Source organism: Bidens hawaiensis, unplaced genomic scaffold (assembly GCF_021521415.1).
Source record: "Bidens hawaiensis isolate Kalapana, Puna unplaced genomic scaffold, B.hawaiensis_p1.1 tig00046077_1, whole genome shotgun sequence".
In the NCBI taxonomy this organism is placed as follows: Eukaryota; Viridiplantae; Streptophyta; class Magnoliopsida; order Asterales; family Asteraceae; genus Bidens; species Bidens hawaiensis.
Genome location: NW_027498199.1, coordinates 57,810 through 79,454, shown reverse-complemented (window position 1 = coordinate 79,454; position 21,645 = coordinate 57,810).

Genomic DNA, 21,645 nt, shown 5'->3' with positions numbered 1-21,645 from the left:
TGTATATGTGGTTTTACTAAGCAAAAAGAATTACTAAAAAAAGCGCACCTGTAAAAGAAAACGGTACATAAAACCGGAATTGTACAGTAGAAGAGTAACTGTTTAAGAGTGTGGATCCAAACATAAGATTCGGTTTTAACGATTTCAGTTTGCTAACGTTGCTTCTACTAATTAACCAATTTCAAGTTTCAGCGATTTCAGTTTTTCTTATTAAGTTAAAACCCAAAAAAAAAATGTTAGGCATATTAATGTTATATCAAAATTTTTAAATATTGGATTTCAAGTCCCGTATCGATAATCAACACACAAATATTAAACGAATAACTCACGTTTATATTAATCAGAAAATCTCACTCAAAAAACTGATTACAATACCTCAAACCCTAACTCGGTTTGACTTTTGATGAACCTTACTCGGTTACACCAACTCCACCACCTCTAATGTCTAACCATAACTCTGTTTATATAGACTTACACTAACTTGTTAGCCAAGACATTACCAGATATAATAAAACCTAATTATTGAGTTGGGCCTTACACTTGGGCCAAACAACAATTGACCCAACAATCACCCCCGCAATTGTTGTACCCGAGTCACCCGACTCACCCTCTAATTTCCTACTCGAAATTGGCGGGTTTTCAACTTCACGCTTGTCATCATTCTCTTGATTCTCCCGAGGTTTTTCATGATCTCTTGCAATGTTCTTTCGGCTCCACTTGGCTAGAAGTAACACTTGCTTCATTTGATCATTAGACGCCTTCCCTTGGGCTTGAACCACTTCCTTGACCACGCGTTTAGTTTCTTGAACTCTCTTTTTTGGACTTTGAATTTTGGAACTTGGATCTTTGATTGGAATCTGACTCGTAACCGGCTTGTCTTCTTTCAGTCCAATACTTTGAAGATCCATACCTGCAAAATTCTTCACTCGAATGATAGCTCGTTTACCGGGACTTGTTATCTTGAGACTAATCTTGTATAATCGATTCTTGGTCCTTGTCACTTTCATCAAAAGCTAACCTGTATCATCTTTCATGGTTAGCAAATCATGCTTCATGTGAATCTCGCGTCCACCTTCCGTTGCTTGACCAAGACTTATGATATTGCACTGTAAACTCGGAATGTAGTAGACATCGGTCAACAAACGTTGCTCCCCCCGTTTTTCCTTCAATTAAGACCGACCCTTTTCCCCGAATATCAATACAAGATTCATCTCCGAACTTCACCTTTCCCGTAACACGTTCATTCAACTAATAAAAATACGCTTTATTACCCGTCATGTGATTCGATGCTCCGTTGTCGAGATACCAAACATCTTTCTCCATCGGCTCAGTTTCGAAACGCTTTGGAATCACACCGTCTTCATTCAGAAAAACCGTTTTCTGATCACGTTTTATCATAAATAAACTTGGATCAAATTCATCAATTTTGTTCAAATTAGACTCTTCCTTTTTCTTCATACGTTCCGGACACGTAGACGCAAAGTGACCAAACTCATCACAACGAACGGTAACACTGGACCTGTGACATATCTTTTCTATATTCTCCATTGACTTAAATATTGGATTTCAAGTCCCGTATCGATAATCAACACACGAATATTAAACGAATAACTCTCGTTTATATTAATCAGAAAATCTCACTCAAAAAACTGATTACAATACCTCAAACCCTAACTCGGTTTGACTCTTGATGAACCCTAACTCGGTTACACCAACTCCACCACCTCTAATGTCTAACCATAACTCTGTTTATATAGACTTACCCTAATTTGTTAGCCAAGACATTATCAGATATAATAAAACCTAATTATTGAGTTGGGCCTTATACTTGGGCCAAACAACAATTGACCCAACAGGATTAACTTTCATAATTAGGTTGTTTTTTAATCAAATTTGATGACATCATATTTTATTGTGAGACATTTTTTGATACCTTGTTAATGATGTTCAACTCCCACAGTTTGTTAACCTTGCTTCTACTAAATATTGGATTAACATTCATAAGCTTTTAGACAACTTCCTTTCTATTCCCACTTCTTATTACAATCATTATCATTATATATATCATGCCTATTTTACGCTAGTTTGTTTAAATTCACACTTAAAGTAATACTTATATGTTCAACTCCCACAAAAGGCGAGAATTAAAAAAGAAATTGGCAGTTAAAAAAAAGTTAAAACAAGCTCAAAAGGTGCATAATAGTATAATACAAAATTTAGGTGTACATTAACAAGTATTATTCATCATTCAAATTGTATCCATAATGCATATATTTAATAAACTGTTTCTCACACCTAGAGAAAATGTTATAGGTTCAAAATAAACCTTTTAAAATGATCATTTGAGTTATTGATGGGTCAATAACCTATCCGATCATTACCATATCTATCTTTAGAAGAAACCCCCTATTGCTTTTGTCATGGGTGGGAGTAAAACCTAGGCCTCTCCATTTTGAAATGAGTTTTTCTTTTGTCTTATTTTAACCACTTGACCCGGCATCATTAACAATCTTCAAAATAATCATCCTCGGTTATTCATTTTCTTATTTTACTAAAGTCATTTAAAATGATTTTAATGGTGAGTCTACACTCTACAAAAGGATAAAATATTAAATATTGGTTGGTTATGTATTAATTACGGGAACTAATTTTAGTAAGTTTCAACGGTTATAATAAAGAATTAAACAGTAAAAATGACGTAAATTATAAATCAATAAATGGTGGCTACTTTGAATTTTTTTTGTATTGGAAAATATAGCGGTGAGAGAGAAGAGAAAGAGACGGAACATGTGGGTTTTAGCTTGGTTTCTTTCCTGTTAACGATGTGTGTCCGAATATAATTTTATTTTATAATAAATTTAATTTAATTTAATTTTATTTTATTTTATAAAATTGTAACAGCAGAAAATCCGGAAGAATAGGTTAATGTGAAAAATAATTGTTTTAAATATAGAGAGGTGATTGCATTTTTTTTTGTCTACAATAATACAAGTATTTATTACTTTAAAATTGTGTTTTCAAAATATATCAGCTATATTATTACGTTGAATTTGCATTCAGTTACTTAATCTAATGCTACACTTCACCATAACCAGTGGAGTGATGACGATAGAATTAGTGATTTGCAAATGGGTTAGACCTACGAGACCCTATACCCGTAATCCATTTAATGGTATTCTCAATCTCAGGACCCGGGACCCGACCTTATTGAAAATAATTGGGTCTGATCAGTTCAGATATTGTAGGATTGGTGTACGTAAAGAAAAACGTCCAGATTCGTGAGGATAGACCCAGACCAGTTTATAATGATATTCATAAAACTCGAGAACCGACCTTATTGTATATAAATGGATCAGGCAAATCAGGTCTCACGGATCTTACATAATTTATGCTCGGCCCTAGAGAGAATAATGAAACAAGAGCATGAAACATATGTTTTAGGATTGAGCTTATAATCTATATCTATATATACTATTAAATCAATAGGCTTTAACTCAACTCTCACTCTTGCTATTGGTTGTTACTTAGACTTTCCATGTATATCTATCACTTGTCTAATTTTCATGTTAATAAAATAAATAAAAAATAAATTAAATTACTAGACAATCAATGATTATTAATAATTCATGTGAATAAAAAAATGTTAAAATATATTAAAATACTAAACAATCAATGATTATTAAATATTTTTAAAATCTGGTCAAACATCATAATTAACCTTTAATGTAATTATTTTTAAAATCTGGTCAAATATCATAATTAACCTATTAATGTAATTATTTTCAAAATCTGGTCAAACATCATAATTAGCATATTAATGTAATTATGATATTAACTATTCTAATTATTAATTAATATAAGAATTCAAAAACTTACTAAATCATCTCATTTACAATATATAAATCTCAAGATTGAAAAACTCTAACCATTTCAATCTCTCTCTAACTCGCTCTCGCTCTCTCTTTGTTTCGTCTCTCTTTCGGTTTATTCCTCCACCGTCTCTTATATTCCGGTAATGGTCGATTTTGTTATATGTATTTCCTATAAGGTTATATTGTTTTCCGGTAAGGTTTTCTTGTAATGTTTTACATTTATTTTAAATGTTATATGATTTTTTATAATCTCTTTAGGTTGTAAATCAAAATTCAATATTTAATTGATATGTTAAAGTTATTACGGTTTTCCAGTAAGGTTTTATATTTATTTTAGTTTTTATATTACTTTGTTATAATATTATTCAGGTATGGTTTTATATCAATTACAATTAATTTTGATACTCTTATCATATTATTCAGGTAAGGTTTTATATTAATTACAATTAATTTTGTTTTTCGTATCTATATTAATAATTATATGATTTTTTCTTATAATCTCTTTAGGTTATATATCAAAATCAAAGATTCAATGGAGATCTTCACTATTTTGTTTTTCCGGTAACACGATTCAAATTTACGGTTGTAAATTATAACATCAATTTTACATGATTCAAATATTCCATAATTTGTAATTTATTTATTATGTGATATTAATATTTAATTTTATCATTTCAGGTTATTGTTCCCAACTTGATATAACTAATTTCATGAATTGAAGATTGTTTGATAAGATGCCTTTTTATTTTTGTTTAATATTGATGTATATTTTTGTTAGTATTCATGTATTTATTTATTTTTCATAATTTATGTAATTCAATTGATTATTATGTAATACGAAAATGAAATTTAGTTGATTATTCTAAGACATTAAATTATCTATAGTAAGATAATCAATCTTATATTATTGTTGGTCAAAGTCCAATTAAATCACCAATGTTAACGCAATTTAAAACATTATTATACTTTCGAATATTATCTTACTTTATGTTTTTAGATTTATACACATTTAAAATGGCATTTTAGAAACCGATTTCCCCATTAAAAATAAATTCAGTTATTTCATATGATAATTTTTATTTATGACTTTTATTTTATATTCAATTAAATCAAATTATAACTTAATATTAAAATTGAAATACATGTATATAAAAAAATTAAAAGATTTGTCCATGATTTTCAGCATTTGATAATTTTCCAAGATTTAGCCATAGCATTGATGTATAAAGTCAAAATTTTGTTATTGAATTAAATGATTATAAAATAAATTAATGAAGAATTTTATATAGAATTGTAAAAGGTCAAAGATTAGTCTTTCTAAATTTATATAACTAAGTTAATATAATTTTAGAATGATAATTAAATGAAAAGGAATTGATAGAGGATTTTATGCATTTAATGAATTGTTATGCATTTTAATAAATGTTAATTAGGTGGAAAATGTATTTAAGGGAATTGTGTATATGGAATCCAATGTAGACACTCTATAATGATGTTATGTGGAAAAATAATTCTGTTTTAATAGTATAGTTAGATTATGCATAAATTAAGGATTAGTTAAAAATATTTGTGTTTATTTTAAACATTCATTTTAACATAATTAAAATGTTTTAATCTTCTTACCACTATTATATGCACAATTTAAGGACTAAATGGTTTTATTTTAAACCATAATTTTGACATAATTAAAAGACTTTATTATAATCTTGCACTAAAATTCTAACAATATTGTATAACGATTAATTGGTATTTAAATAAAATTTTAATAAAAATATGAAAACTATTTTGAGGATGGAAAAGTTTTAATACGGGTTTTATTTTTACAATTAATTTTCCAGAATTAAAATATTCAAATTTTCATTTTACAATTATTATATGCATAATTATGTATAAATTATGGATTAGGTAATTTTATTTTAAGCAAAACTTTTGACATAATTAAAATATTTTAATATTATATTAAATAATTCAAATAACATTAACCTGGAATGTATTTTGTGATTTAAAAACTTGTAATGAGAGTTTTATTTTAAGCATTCAATTTTACACAATTAAACTGTTTTAATCTTACAACTATTATACGCATAATTATGCATAAATTAAGGAACATGGGGTTTTATTTTAAGCAATAATTTTGACATAGTTAACATATTATTATAGTATAATATTGAATTCAAATTCAATTAGAATCGTGTAATCATTAATTGGTATTTTAATGGAATTCTAAAAAGGTCTTGATAATATTTTGATATTAGAAAATATTTAAAGGCTGATTTTTAACTTCATATAACATTATGTAATCATTAATTGGTATTATAATAGAATTTTAACCTTAAACTGGAAATTATTTTAAGATTTGAAAATTTTTAATGCATAGTTTTATTTTAAGTATTCATTTTGACATAATTAAAATGTTTTAATATTAGACATGTTATACGAATCTATAACTTTGTATAATTTAAGGACCATAGGGTTTATTTTAAGCAATAATTTTGAAATAATTAACATATTATAATATAATCTTGATATGGAATTCAAATTCAAATAGAATCGTGTAACAATTAATTGTTACTTTAATGAAATTCTAAAAAATGTTGGAAAGATTTTGAGATTAGGAAACTTTTAATGCGAGATATTTAACTTGAAAATGTATACAAAATGGAAAGATTAACATAAACAATTCAAGTTTAACAAATATATTATGGCGATAGTACAAAAATAGATACAAGAAAATATCACTACTTTGATACAACCTATTAGAAGAAACAGAAAATATGGTTAATTACAATGAATAATTATAAAAAAATTGAAATACATAATTACTGAAATATACCAATTTGCAGTTCATTCTATGATGATTGTATAACACTAAGGGCATCAAAAAACCTGTTGAAGTTGCCTTCTTGGATGGAGTTCTAATTGTCCATTTGTTGTCAAATTCACTTAAAATAAATATAATCAATTGTTTTCGACGAACACACATCAGCGAGTATTTCAACCAATCCATTTGCAAAACATACACCTTTACAATATTTGTTAACAAAACATTATAAGACGACACCTTATAATGTTGAACTTGAAGTGTTTGAGGCATATCTTTAAACTTATCGTACCAAAAGTTTATTATTATTCCAAACGTTTATTAATTTTATCTTTGGCCAGTCTAAATTTATTTTTATGTTAATTAACATGTAAAACTTTATTTAATTAGATAGAAAAAATATATTTTATATGAAGCTATAAAAAACATTTTATAATGGTTAAGAAAATAAATAATATAATATTCAAATATATAATCAAATTTCTTTACGTGACGAATTTCCTAATTTCCACCCGTATACTACACGGGTTAGTAACCTAGTAAGCCACTATATGTGTAAAATGTTAAGTTAAGGTATACGTATGTTCGAATATTGTTCAGTGTGTATATCTCATGTGCAATTATAAGTCTAATTGATGTCAGACACTCATAGACATGCATTATTCTGAGTTATGATGCACACCTCTACGGTTGTATATCTTGGATATTAAATTGTAGTGTATCATCTCACTATATATCCACGAGTAGATTTTTAAATAGAGGTAGATTCATGAAATCTTGGTTAGGTGGGCTCTAGTACATACATTTAATATGACGGGCAAACTTTCGTATAATCGTGATATATTTTCCATTATTATTCCATATTCTTTGAAATTTCATTAATGTTTTTTTTGTTGCTAATTTCATGATCCTGTCACAATGTCACATTCATATATTTTACTTTCTTTTCGTATCAGTAATAAAAAAGGTATTTAATATTTATAGTTACAGTTGGATATTACATTTATAAAAAATATTGTTCTCGTTGATGATCTCTTATTGACTAGTCCTCATGTAATTTTTGACTTGGTACTCGTATTCGATAATTTCGACCACCAAGACTATAGGAATCTTTACCCGTTTACCGACCTAAATGAGATTCAGGTTTATTCAGATCAAGTTAATCATTATTTGGGTTTGTAAGTACAAATACTTTACAATGTAATCTTTCAAATTGTATTAACCAAACAAACAACCATCTAGCAATAACGAGTGTTTCTATACTAGGAAAATATCTGAATATTTCAAAGATAATCATGTAGATTGTAGACAGTTACTTCATCTCTCAACCTAAACTCAAAACCAGACAATAGCTAATTATTATTGTAACCAAGCCAGATAAGCATGTAGATGTAGATTGTAACCAAACCAAAAAGTTTTTAGTGGTTCAAACAACCAACATCACTTTCCAGCACAATAACTAATTATTTAACTGATAACTCTACTTTTCTACACATACAAATATCATGTTCACGATAAAAACAAAATATTTGAGAGGAAAACTAGACTTTTATGGCATAAATGAAACGGTATATTGACTTTAATTAAAAGACTAAATTATTATTATTTTCTTTTATCTTAACTATGTAAAAGTTAATTACAATTGGTATTGATTTCCAACAAGGTTACAAATACTATGACTAAGAGACCCATTAACCGGTAACATATATGTACCTGAAACTGACATTTCAATAAAATTGGAGAACTAATTACTAATACTTAGAACGATTTAACAAAGCGTAAAAGAAAAAGGGTATTGTGGAAGAAAATGGATATCTTCGTGAGAGTTAAGTCCATTTTTCCCAAGGGGCAAACAAAAAGAGTTTAAAGTGCACATTCGTATTCACTTTTCAACTTACGCTTTTATTAAAGTTGAAACCACACACAATTTCCCATTTGCCATAACTTATTAACCTACTTTTTATTTATTTTTATAAAACAATGGCTATATATAGATCACACCAAGTTTACATTTCAATACGTGTCCCACGTTATAGAGCATGTATCCTTATATAAATTTCAATTTCACGTCATATTAGTCGGATTTTGCAAAGTTGCATGACTCATATAACCCTAAATATATAGAGTGACTTTATTTAAAAGTGTGTCCATTTGCACTATGACATCCATCATACAGGTTATACGTTATACGTAGGATAAGCAAATGGTACAAGGTATTTTCACTAAATTGGTACTCACTTTTTAGGTTTTGGGATCGGTACAATACGATACTGTAGCTTATTGATTTTTCTTTTGTCTTTGGTATGGGTACTATGCTGGGCATTTTTAGTACCGTACCGGTACCCATTCTTGAAGATTTTCGGTATTTGTATATTTGTTTCTGATGCCGGTACCAAACACATCCCTTTTTATACGTCTTGTATATCCTGTCAATTTTGTAAGTGTATGTATAGTCATATGTCTCATAGAACTTAACAGTACAACTATAGATAAGGTTTTTTTTTAAAATAAAAATCTTATTTTAAACGCAAATTATTTGATACGACATAGAATATCATCACTTATTTGATACAACACGAGATTTCCTTAGTTATTTGATACGTCACCAGATTTCACAAAAGTAAATTATAAACTATAAGTGTATTTCATTCCTTCATCGCTAACATCTCATTATTTTCATCACACATATTATCACCTTTCATCAAAAGCTATTAAACATATCTTGAGTCCTCACGGAAACTATCTTACCAAAGATCATGAATCTTCCAACATGATATCAAAATTTTTCGCCGATCTACTAAGCTATTTGTCGTAATGTTTGTATTATTCTGTTTTCGTAAATCATTGAGAAAGAGCATTGACGGTAGGTGATGGTCGGGTATTTGTATATATATTAGTGTATTAATTATGTATTTTTATTGAGTATATTGTTAGAACTTTGGTACCTCATACGTGCTTTTGTATTTCAGGTTATTGCGTTAAAGATGCTAAATTTGAGACTTGTACGAGCATGGAATGATATCACGGGAAGACCGGAGCATGATTTGATGTATTGGGAAGTGTTACAAGGATTCGGGAAGAGTATGGATGAGAAATCATAAGCCGATGCTAAAACTGAATAAGATGGGTTGACAAAACGCGACCAAGAAGTAAAACGAGCAATCCTGGGCTAGAAATTGAGTTACGGGACCTATAATATATGAATTTTGGTTTTCTCGACGAGAGGAATCCATATATGAGGTATTCTTAAGTCGCGATATGCGATGGCATGAGTCTATGGCCATCGCGATACGCGATGATCTTAAAAAACGTGAAAAAACGGGTTTTGACCTATACTTTAAGGCCCTGTTACCGGTGCCCTACTTTGGACGTTGGATTTACTCATAAACACAGTTCTAAATATCAGAATTCATTAAAACATTCACGGAATATTAAAAACTTTCATAAATATTACAATCAAATCCATAACTTTGTCTTTAACGAACATATTGTATTTCGAATCAAAAACATTAATTAAAAACGTCTTAGGTCTTCAGATGCCAGACTCTTATTCTTCTGCCATGTGCCCCCGCTCAAGCCAGCTGTCTTATTCTACTCACCTGCGTGCATACTAAAAGTCAGCTACGCTGAGTGAGTTCTAGTTAATCGTACCACATACAACACAATCATAACTACATACTTTCGTACATACTTCATACTTTCATACTTGCACAACCATATCTTACGTTTTAAAGAGCATTACGCCCTATAACCTTCGCATATATTATTAGGGTATGCAACCCTTTAACCTTCGCATATATTATTAGGGTGCGCTACCCTTTATCCTTCGCATATATTATTAGGGTATGCAACACTTTAACATTCGCATATATTATTAGGGTATGCAACCCTTTAACCTTACCTTACCTTTCATTATCATATCCATACGTTTAATACCATACATATCATAGTCGTACATACTTCCTTATTCACGTACACATATCATACATACTACACTATACTTACCTTAACAATACGTGCAATACCCGAAGGCCGTTCACGTAATGTCAAACATACATACATAACTATCACAATCATCATTTAGACATACACTTACCATTTAAGGTAAGTGCATTAACATTCACATCAAGTATGCACACAGCCCCGAAATCATAACAAGGAAATGGGGCTAGAATCTCACCCGAACACGATTACGTTCACCGTTAATTGTTATTCCTTTCTTAAGCTGTGCACGGCTAACTGTATAACAATTACACGTATCAATTAACTATCGCTATTTATATTGTGTTTCTAGTTCAATTATAACCCATAACGAACAGGGATCCGGGGGGCAGCGCCCCTGGCAGCGGGGTTCTAGGGGCGGCAGTCCCTAGCGGGGTCCAAGGGGCAGAGCCCCTGGCTGGGGTTAAGCTGCCAGGTCAGCTTGGAAAAATTTTATTTTCGTTAACTGTCTTAACACATTTTTCATTAGGATTTTAATTCGCTAACTCTTTCGCCATAACGAATTAAGCCTAATTCATTAGCTAATTCGTTATCTTTTTATCCTGATTCGTCATCTTTTCATCGTCTGATTCGTCCTCTGATTCGTTACCTTATCATAACGAATTGGGTAAATAACGAATCACTTGATTCGTTATCTTTCCATAGCGAACTGGAGGGTAACGAATCATTTGATTCGTTATCTTAGCATAACCTAGTTCGTTTTTTGAACATAGCGAAAGGGGTGAATAACGAATCACTTGATTCGTTATCTGAACTTAACGAAAGACGAACTAATTCGTTATCTAATCATAACGAATTGCATCAATCTTATCAGACTTTGACTCAGGGTCAAAGTCAAAATTGCCAAGAACAGCAAATAGTCAACAGAAACAGATTTTTGCAATTGAACCTCAAATATTAACGAAACAACACGATTTTGGTATCCATGAACTCGTAATCACATCGCCTACAAACCCTAACCATCAAATCAACCAAACTTTCGTGTTTAAGGGGTGCGATTTGGGCATATATGTTACGGGTTCTTTAGGTTAGTAATTAACCTATCAATCATTAATGGTTTTCAGCAAGAATCATCACGTTTGGTTCGTTTTTACCATATGTATACAGATCTAAGATTATCTAAATGAATCCGGACCTAAATGAAAGATTCCTAATTATATATGTACCTTAAACGAGTCAAACTACGAACACGGTTAAGCCTTGATGTTGTTTTGGTTCTTCACAACGATCTAGCACCAACAAATCTCGGGTTTTCAACTTCGGATCTAGGCTCGGGTTAAAGGATAGTCTTGTGTGTGTTTTTGGTGGTGTAGGCTATAGTGTAGAGATGGATAAAAATTGAAAGGTTTAGGGTTTAAGGGGTATTTATACTCCCTTAAGCCCATGGACTTAAGGCCCATTCCATCTTTTATTCTATCTTCTAAAGTCCAAGCCCATCATCTTATAGAAACCGACACACGACACTTTATTGAATAAACGAAATTTTATTTATTTATTAAAATCAAAAGTAGGATGTTACATATACTTCTATTTTACGAACCCTAAACCAGAAGGACGACTTCCAACAGCTGTTAGGTGATTTTGGATAAATTCAAGGGCTACCAATCATCTCTTGATCAATCCTAATGGCCTTCCTCATCATAATTGAAAATCTATCGATGACGATGCTCGGCTAGTCTTTTCGAATCATACCCGGGATGTAAAGTTTGTATTATTTTCAGTTTTCTCATGTACTAAGAACATATAATTTGTAACTATTGTTGATTAATTTATGAATATTGATGTTTAGTATTTTTGTGCATTCAGTCGGTTTATGTTTACATTGATCAGAACGATTAGCTTGTCGGTTGCTATAATAATTTCTCATAGGACTGTTTTGATTAGTTGAATACAAAGAAGCATACAATTGCCCTTAGTTGAGTCACACTGGCAGGGACTGTTTGATAACCAGTGTCGTGTGTTAGCGATTGTTGATGGCCTAAGGTTTAGCTCGTTAATCAGTCTGTGTTAATTTGCATGAGACTACTGTTTGTTTGCATTCTTGAACCCCGGGTGTGATTGGCTTTTGTTAATTGCTTGAATTTGTTAAATTGCTTAATTAGTATAAAAACAAAATTAAATTTGCTTGTGTGATCAGCACTACCAGACGTACTTCATAATATTAGAAATTGTTTACACGATTATATTGACCACATACTCCTCGTGGTTCGAGACCCTACTTACCCTAACTTGCTTAGGTGATTAGGAACTTGATTCAATTGCTTTTTTACTAAATAGCGACAGTCTAGCGTTAGTAGGTTTCGTATCCGCATCCGTAGAATTTAACTAGAAATATTATTAATTAGTAACTATTTTTACATCCCATTTTCTAAAAACCTTTTCTCTCATTCCCCAAATTATAAAGATAAATGATGATGAGTCCCAAAATAAAGGGAATTGTTGTAGTTTTTTTTCATGTTTTAAGGATGTGGATTATGATGTGAAGTGAAAAAGAGTTTAAAAGCTATCTTAGAGTTAATTTTTGGGGTTACAACATATGTCAATAATTTTATGGTTTCGATCGATCGATGTATAACATATGTTGATGACTTCTGAGGCATGTCACACGTTAATTTTTTGGGTTACTTGAAACGACTTTTGTGTGATCAAACTAATGTAAATAATTCTTTTAATTTTGTAGTACACATAAATTTTGCCGATAAATATCGCTCAAACATCGGTACTAATGTTGCTATTCAATTTTGTGGTTTTTGGTTTTGATACTATTCATATTTTTCTACTTTCGATATCGAAACTATATCGTACCATACCAACCATATAGAATAGGTACCAGTGTCGGTATTATTATAAATTGTGTCAATTGGCTTTTTCTATGGTGCCCAATTATAATTAGAATCAGTATAAGTATTCGCTTGTATGGTTTTCATTTGATATGAAACAAGTGTTGATATCATTCGAACATATCATGAGTTTATTTTCTGTGTTGCGCTGAACAATTTTTGGGTAATCAAACAATAGAAAATAAACTTCATAATTTTTAATTCCGATTTTTTGACGAGCCTATAACGCTTGAACAACATCGGTACATGTACCGTCATTCAGTCAGTTTTTGGTTTCAATATAATTCAATTTCGATATTTATTCACTATTGTTACGTACCGAAACATTATATCGTAACGTAACTTTATCAGTGAGAATTGTACATTGATAACTTGTATTAATTTTGTATGTTAAGCATATATCGAATTCTCACCATAACAGTGAGAGAATTCTACTAGTTTAGTTAGCCACATAGAAGATAACAACAAAAAATTATATACGTGACAATGGATTTTCGGTATCACGTAAGAGAATGTAAACAACCTAAAAGTATGCATTAAATGATCGAAAATGGGTTCCACACGTGTCAATCATAATCAAATTAAAGGATACATACCCTACAACGATCTCAAGTGATATAGTTTACAAGTTTACTAGGCCAGACTCATATTGTCCAAAACGGCCCTGGGGACAAGTTTGGTTCCTCACAATCTCTTAAGGTCCACTTCATATTTGCATATAACTGAATTCTAGATATTTTTCTTCCTTCACAATTATTCCCATGTACTTGAAATTTATTTCTTTGAATACTTTGTACTTTTGTAGCCCTGGTAGTATGTAATACAATTGAGAAAAAGTTTAAATGAACAAATATGTAGACTAGAAATAGGATTAATATGTTACATGATCAGTATGAGTCAGCCGTTTTAAAACATCTTAAAGTTTATTTCACAATACATATAAGAAAAAAAAATCAAAATCAAAAGAACACAATAGGTATGAGGTATGTTGCTTCAAACCTTAAGGCCCCCACTTTTGTTAGTCTTAAAGAAAAATAATAGGAACTAAGAAAGACTCCCATGTATGTACCACTTCAATGTTCTTCTCCCCTTTAATATGAGATAATTTTCTACTCATACTACTCTTTTTACTTCACATTTCCATTGCTTTGGCCTTTGAGTATCGGTATTTCATTTCTTTTAACACTGTTTGGACGAGATTTGGTTAGTTCCGAAAATCCCACATAATAGAATACAAACCATAAATTATTACTTATATTAACAGATATATATAAATATTTTTGTACAAAGTTTGAAAAAAAATACACGCTTACACTTGGTGCCAACTCGTTCTTCACCGTTTTTCTGACAAGATAAACGTAAAAAACATAAAGTGAAAATATGTAAAGTGTTTTTAATCTTTCATAAAAGAAAGGATAGGGCTGGTAATTTATACACGAGACACTAATACATGACACGTATCTACACGACTTTAACAGGTAATAGATAAGACCTTAACAGGTTTCGTGTACTAAACAGGTAGACACGAAATTACCTGTTAATTTTCGTGTCTAAACAGGTATAATACCTGTTTACCTGTTAGGTACCTGTTGATACCTGGTTATTTATAAAATTAAATAAATATATATAAAATATATATAGTTATAACTTATGTTATATCCTATTATCCATTTATCCCTAACCCTAATTCATTCTTAGTTTCTTACAGCCGTCTGTCTCTCAAGTCTCAACATCCATCCTTCCTCTCACGCCGGCCAACACTTGAAATCCGTCGTCGGCCTTCCCTCTCACGCTGGCCATCACCCGTCGTGGCCATACTTTCTCCGGCCTCCACCCGTCGACTTTGATATTTTATTTTAAAACTTTTATGAACTTTCGTCAACTTTTGTTTCACTAAAAGGTTGTCAAATATGTGTTTCTAAACAGCTATTACCGTGTACTATCGTGTATACCAGGTATTAACAGGTTCGTGTTCGTGTTTGGGTTACAGGTACACGATAAGTTTTCGTGTCGTGTACAGGTATACCCATTTTGTGTCGTGTCTTATCGTGTACGGGTATACACGATATGCCAGCCCTAACAAAGGAGAAATCGGTTATCTATTCATAACTAGTATCCAGAAAATATCAAATTCAAGCCTATTTCCCATTCCCACAATCCTTGCCTTCACCTATTGTTGACTACCATATATATCTAGGCATCACCACAACCCTTTAATGTTACCATTGTCATCACTAGCCACTGGTGCTACTCTTAACTCACTACCACTTACAGTCATCGCCACTAGTTACCTATGTCGATCGCCATCCCAACCACCTTTGTCAATCGTCTTTGGTCATCTTTAGCGCCCATAACTTGTCATCCACCTCCATCTTTGCTGCCCCATACTGCAGACTGCCACCATTAACCATCACTCACTATAGCCTCCTACCACCGGCACTATTTTCCCCACTCCTACTGATACGATCTATCACTCACCATTTGCATTGTTACTAATTTAAGTTTTTCTCTGTTGAGCGTGTCACAATTTTTTACAATAATTACTAGACCTTAAATATCAAAGTAAATTCAAATCTAAAAGAATAGCATAGTGAAATAACTTTGATCAATTTCTTTACAAGCAGAGCATGTGCAAAAGTTCCGAACTCCAAGCAGATGACATAAATTGGAAAATTGTCTTCAATGATTAAGATCAGCGTATCTTAATAATAACTAAATCTAGTATATATTATTTATTAGCATTGTTCAATAAGAAAAATTTTGAGACTGAAGAAATGTTTGATCGTATATCCGAAAATGCAAATAGTTAAATAAGAAAAACAAACAATGTTATACATGAAAGCACCATACCAAATTTTAAGAGGTGGATGACTTTGAATAGAAAAGCTCGAGCATTCTTCAATAGATGACAGCTTTTCATTTAGTCGCCCCATTAATTGGAATGTATAGGACATGAATACTGATAATTGATGACGAATTATAAGAAAAATGGACACTTCACACTTCTAGTGAGCTTATTCTTCGAGTTAGCTTATGAGCCATTGAGCACTATCACACTTCAGGTGTTTATGAAATTTGACTTTTATGTTTTATAATATACTAGGTTATGTACCCGTGTACCACAAGGGATGAATAATTTAAATTATATAAGTCATAACTCTATAAATAAAGTATTTTTATTTATATTCTTATAAACATATTACATTATCTGTTTAAAAACCAAAATTCACAAACACACCTCAAGGTATGCTACAAAGATGTCCATTGGTGCTGATGACAAATCGAATATCCCGTCTATTATTATTGCCTTCACCATCAACTTCACTCGGTACGATCTTCAAAATAACAAAATCAAGTTACAATATCATTATTGTCATTATAATTGTGTAATCAAGTTTAATTCATTACTCATAAAGAGATGTACAAAAAAACTGATTATATGTATAAATCTTCAAGAAAATAATAATCGATAATATATTTGTGGTTGTAAAAAGTAAATAAATCGATATCACCAGAGACAATCCCTCCCAATCATGCCTTGCTAAAAACCAAAGACATTTCCATCTAGTAAATGTTTGGAGAGAGCTTGTTTGCTAAACACGAGAGAGCTTGTTTAGAGAATCAACACGTGTTTATCCCCTTCGCCTTTGACACTTTTGTTTCCTTAGCGCCGGATGCCATGGACCTTTTGAATAGGGTTCAGAAAGTTGTGTATAGTAACGTATCAGCCCATAAGAATCAAAACTTTGTTTTTAGTCGGATTGGGTTTGCTATCCAAAAGGGGGTTGCGGCGCAGCTTGTTGTCCGCTTACCTGCCACTTCATTGTAAATCGTTTGGATGTTTCTATGGAATATAAAAGGAGCCAATAAGAAAATTGGGTTATCAGTAAATCTACAACAGCCTTCGACCAATTAGATTGCGCATAAAGTTAACCCACCCAATTGTTACTTTAAACAAAAAATACCAGAAATAGAGACCGACTAGATAGTTTTTGTGGTGGTATTATGTTTCAATTTCGGCAGTCACATCCATCTGCGATTTAGAAGAATTAATCACAATTGGTTTTGAAGTTGAAAATAGTAAGTAAACTAAACTTTAGTAATTAAGAAATTTACATCTTCAAGTGCAATCATATCAGCAACTTTAACCTCTGGTCTAAAGTTGGCATAATAGGTAGACGATATATTGAAGTGCTTCTCACATTTCCTTCCATAAAGTGATGCAAAAGAAGACAAAACAAAACAAAACTTTTAGTTGTATATCAGATTTAGTACATGAAAATGGTAAATTGATATGAATTTTGTTCAAATATTCACCACTATGAGTCTATGACTTATTCATGTTGAGAGTAAAATAGACATTGCAAATGTTGGTCTTGGTATCCCCTACAAAAAGCATCCCACTAATTGTGCTTAAAATAAACTGTGGGCATCAATAATGAAGTGAAATCAACTTCTTTAAAGAAGGTGAGTACCAAATCATATGAAGAATGTTCACATATCACCATAAAAGACATGCGCTAATGACAGAGCATACTAAAATTGACTTGCAAGTTATGTATATGCACTAATGACAGAACATACCAGTCCCATAGAAATCCTCAATGAATATATTGTAATCTGCAATATTAAAATCTTTTGAACCAATTTTTTTAAATGAGAAAATTATTAGACGGTGTACATCAATGGATTATTCGACAGAAAAAAAAAGATTTGAAAATATAGGCAACTATGAGTGTTACATTTTGTACCAAGTTAATGAAATCAACTCGTTTTAGCCGGAAAATTTTGTAAAGGATATACCGATTGAAACTGTTTAAAAACAACTCGTTTTAGCCGGAACTGATTTTACTCAGAATGTAGTTGGATCCGACCCGAATTGACATATTGTTTTAAAGCAACCTGTTTTAGCATGAACTCATTTTAGTCAGATCCCGTTTAGACCCAAACCCTTTTAGACATAGATTCTTTAAACTCAATCCTATATTGAAAGCCCTAGCAAAACCTGTAACAGCTTCAATTATATTACTTTATGAATCTAAGTATGCGCTATATAATCCAATTCATACATGAACTAACACAAATCAATAAATTTGTCATCAAAATACTAAAATTCTACTAATTAAATGTACAAAAACTGTTATTGGAATTCAAGTAACTAATGAACATTCTATAAATGTCATGGTACAAAACCTAAATTATGATGACTGCTCTAACAATCAAAACATGATTAAAAGCTTTAATTGATTGTTGTGATTCAGTCGGATTTTGTAGCCTCAGTAGCCACAAAAGAAACAATGGGTTGATGAAATTGATTGAAATAGCAATAGAGGAGCAGATGATATTGTGATACTAATAGAAAAGAGACGATTAAAAACTGCAAACCTTACGTATTATTAGTCTGAGAAGAAGTGATCGTAACTGTATCATGAATCATGAGAGGAAATGCTCCTAATTTTGAAAAACCCGTAGATTAAGAATAGGAACGATTTGTGATAGTGTTTTTTTTTAATTATAAACCCTAAAAAGGTTTGAGCGGGAAAATAAAAAATATCAGTGATTGTGGATGAGAAAGCTGTCCCATAATGGTCTCCTTTATTATATATATATATATATAGGTTAGATTAGATTCCTTCAATTGTTTCCATTCAAATCACACCATCTTATAGTATTGCTTTATTATTGTTTAGTATGTTTAAAGTAGAGAAGAGATTCAGAGAATAACTTTAGTATTTTTAAATGATAAACTGATAAACATAGATATCATAAATTAGAAATGTGTGAACTTATGATATAAACGACATCATAAGGCCAAATTATATTTCTTTTCATGATATAAAGAAATACAAATTTCTTTCTACAATTCTATTCACCACTAACCATGAGTTTTAATCAAACAAGATTTAACCCGTATTATTCAGTCATCACTATCACTATTTACAATAAATAAATAAAGTTTTGTTAATATTCTTTTTTAGATTTACATTTCAACCTGAGTTTTTAACCACGCATGTGGGAAAGGAGGAAACGTAGAACGGATGAGTTTAATGGAAGGTCATTAAAGTGACATGCGACATGACCATCGATTGGTTCCCGCAAATCAAGGCATATATTTGCTAAACTACCTTTAATTTGAAATAGTTTCTCTTTTTCTTTTAATTTTTTTAACGAACAACCAATAAAAATATGACTATCCAAGATAACCCGATGTCAAAACATAACCCCATACCCCTGAGGTCACCAACAACGTTATGTAGCCTAAGCTCGATCTCAGGTTCTAGGAAAACTAGGGACTCAAATGTCCATGCGATAAAAGCCGGTTGGATCAAATTTTATTTTAAACCTTGTGGCCTCCGGTCTAGATATTCGCTGCCTCTCCAATGTCAAATGAGCTAAAGCTAATTGACTTGAAATAGTTTTTCTTTGAACGATATGGCTTTTATCTAAAAAACAATAACTAAAGAAAACAAAAGTTAAATTTACGATGACATGAAATAAGAATCAAAACGTACACCAAATTGCAACTTTTATCACCCGACCTCTCAAACTTGAAGATTGCACCTTTAATCTATGACTGATCCACATGAATATATTTGATTTAATCTTCTCGATGATCTTTCAAACAGAAAACTTAACTTTATAAACATACAAACTAGAAAAACAGTGAAGTGAAGAACATGAAAAAAATTCCTCATAGCATATGAATATGAATTAGAAGCAATGTAGTATGTATACTACAAGATTGGGAAAGGTGGAGCCGTTTTAACTTAGTTAATTTCCCATTGTAATTTACAAGGGTATGTTTATCCGTTTGGTTGTTCTATGTTTTTCCTTCTTCTATGTATGTTTGGGTTGCTTGCTTCTTGTAAGCCTTCCCGGTTTTTATTCCTATTAAGAATATCGTTTTTTCAAAAAAAATGTATACTACAAGAATTGGACCATGTCTCAACAAACCTTATAGCGTAACAAAAGTCGCCGATATAGCCAGGCTGTCCTTGAGATAGGGTGTCTAAAAATTTCCCGTTTCCATCTTTTGCATCAATGAAAACTCGTGGACACACTTCTGGAGGGATATGCGAAAAGGTTGCATGTCAAAGTGAAACCCTATCATGAGGACATCTTATCGATATATTGGTATTTTTTATGTGTTTTCTTTGTTCCTGAATAAGAATTAAGCAAGACTGTGTCGTTTGCGGGTATTCTACCTTGAGGCATGTCGAGATAGGCGTATTTTAGTTTATTTATTTATTTATTTTCTAGTCACTTTAACAAGTTATATAAACAACTACACTGTTGAGGAACAAAACCAACATAAGAGTAGATAGAAATGATGCAGCCACCCATTGTCCCATACTCCCATTCCACATTTCCTTCACATAACATTGTAAGAATTAGTTCAAACGAGAACGATTAAATCATTATTAACTAAATGAATCAATATTTAGCCTTTGATTATTGGAAAGTAGAACAAACAAAACAAGAAAACCATCTATAGTTATATACGATATGTCGAAACACGAAATGAAATCTGACCTGATCCATGACGATGTTTCCACGGATTTTGAGATGAACGAACCACGTCTTGATCTTCTTCTTCGGCTGCTTGAGACCTGCAATGGTTTTTCGGGGGTGTGGAGGTGACTGCTAAGAAATCCTAAGATCTCTTGTTTACAGACACAAAAAGTGGTGGTGGCTCTTATTGAGCATGACCCTTTAATAAGGAGGTGGAGACCTCCTTATATAGAGAGCCTCATGGCCACCATCATGATACCCTAATGGGCCTAGCCCAGTTAGGGTTACCTCCACAAAACCCCCTCAGCCCAATAACATTGTATTAGTCCATGTAATAAAATAAGCCAAACATAATAGATTTAGGGTCGTAGAACCGGGTTATAGTACCATACCCCTACACGATCCAATGACTAAAAGTGCTGACATGCCGTATACTGTGGCAAATCTCGAAATTTTAGCCAACGGGTGTGAAAGAAGGACAACCTAAACAAGTCAAGTCAAAATGGGTCAAACTATAACATGTCACTCCAAAATGGCTCGGGTTAAAAGCAATTGCAACTTCATCCGTAACACTTGCAAGTGCTTATTTTTCAACACT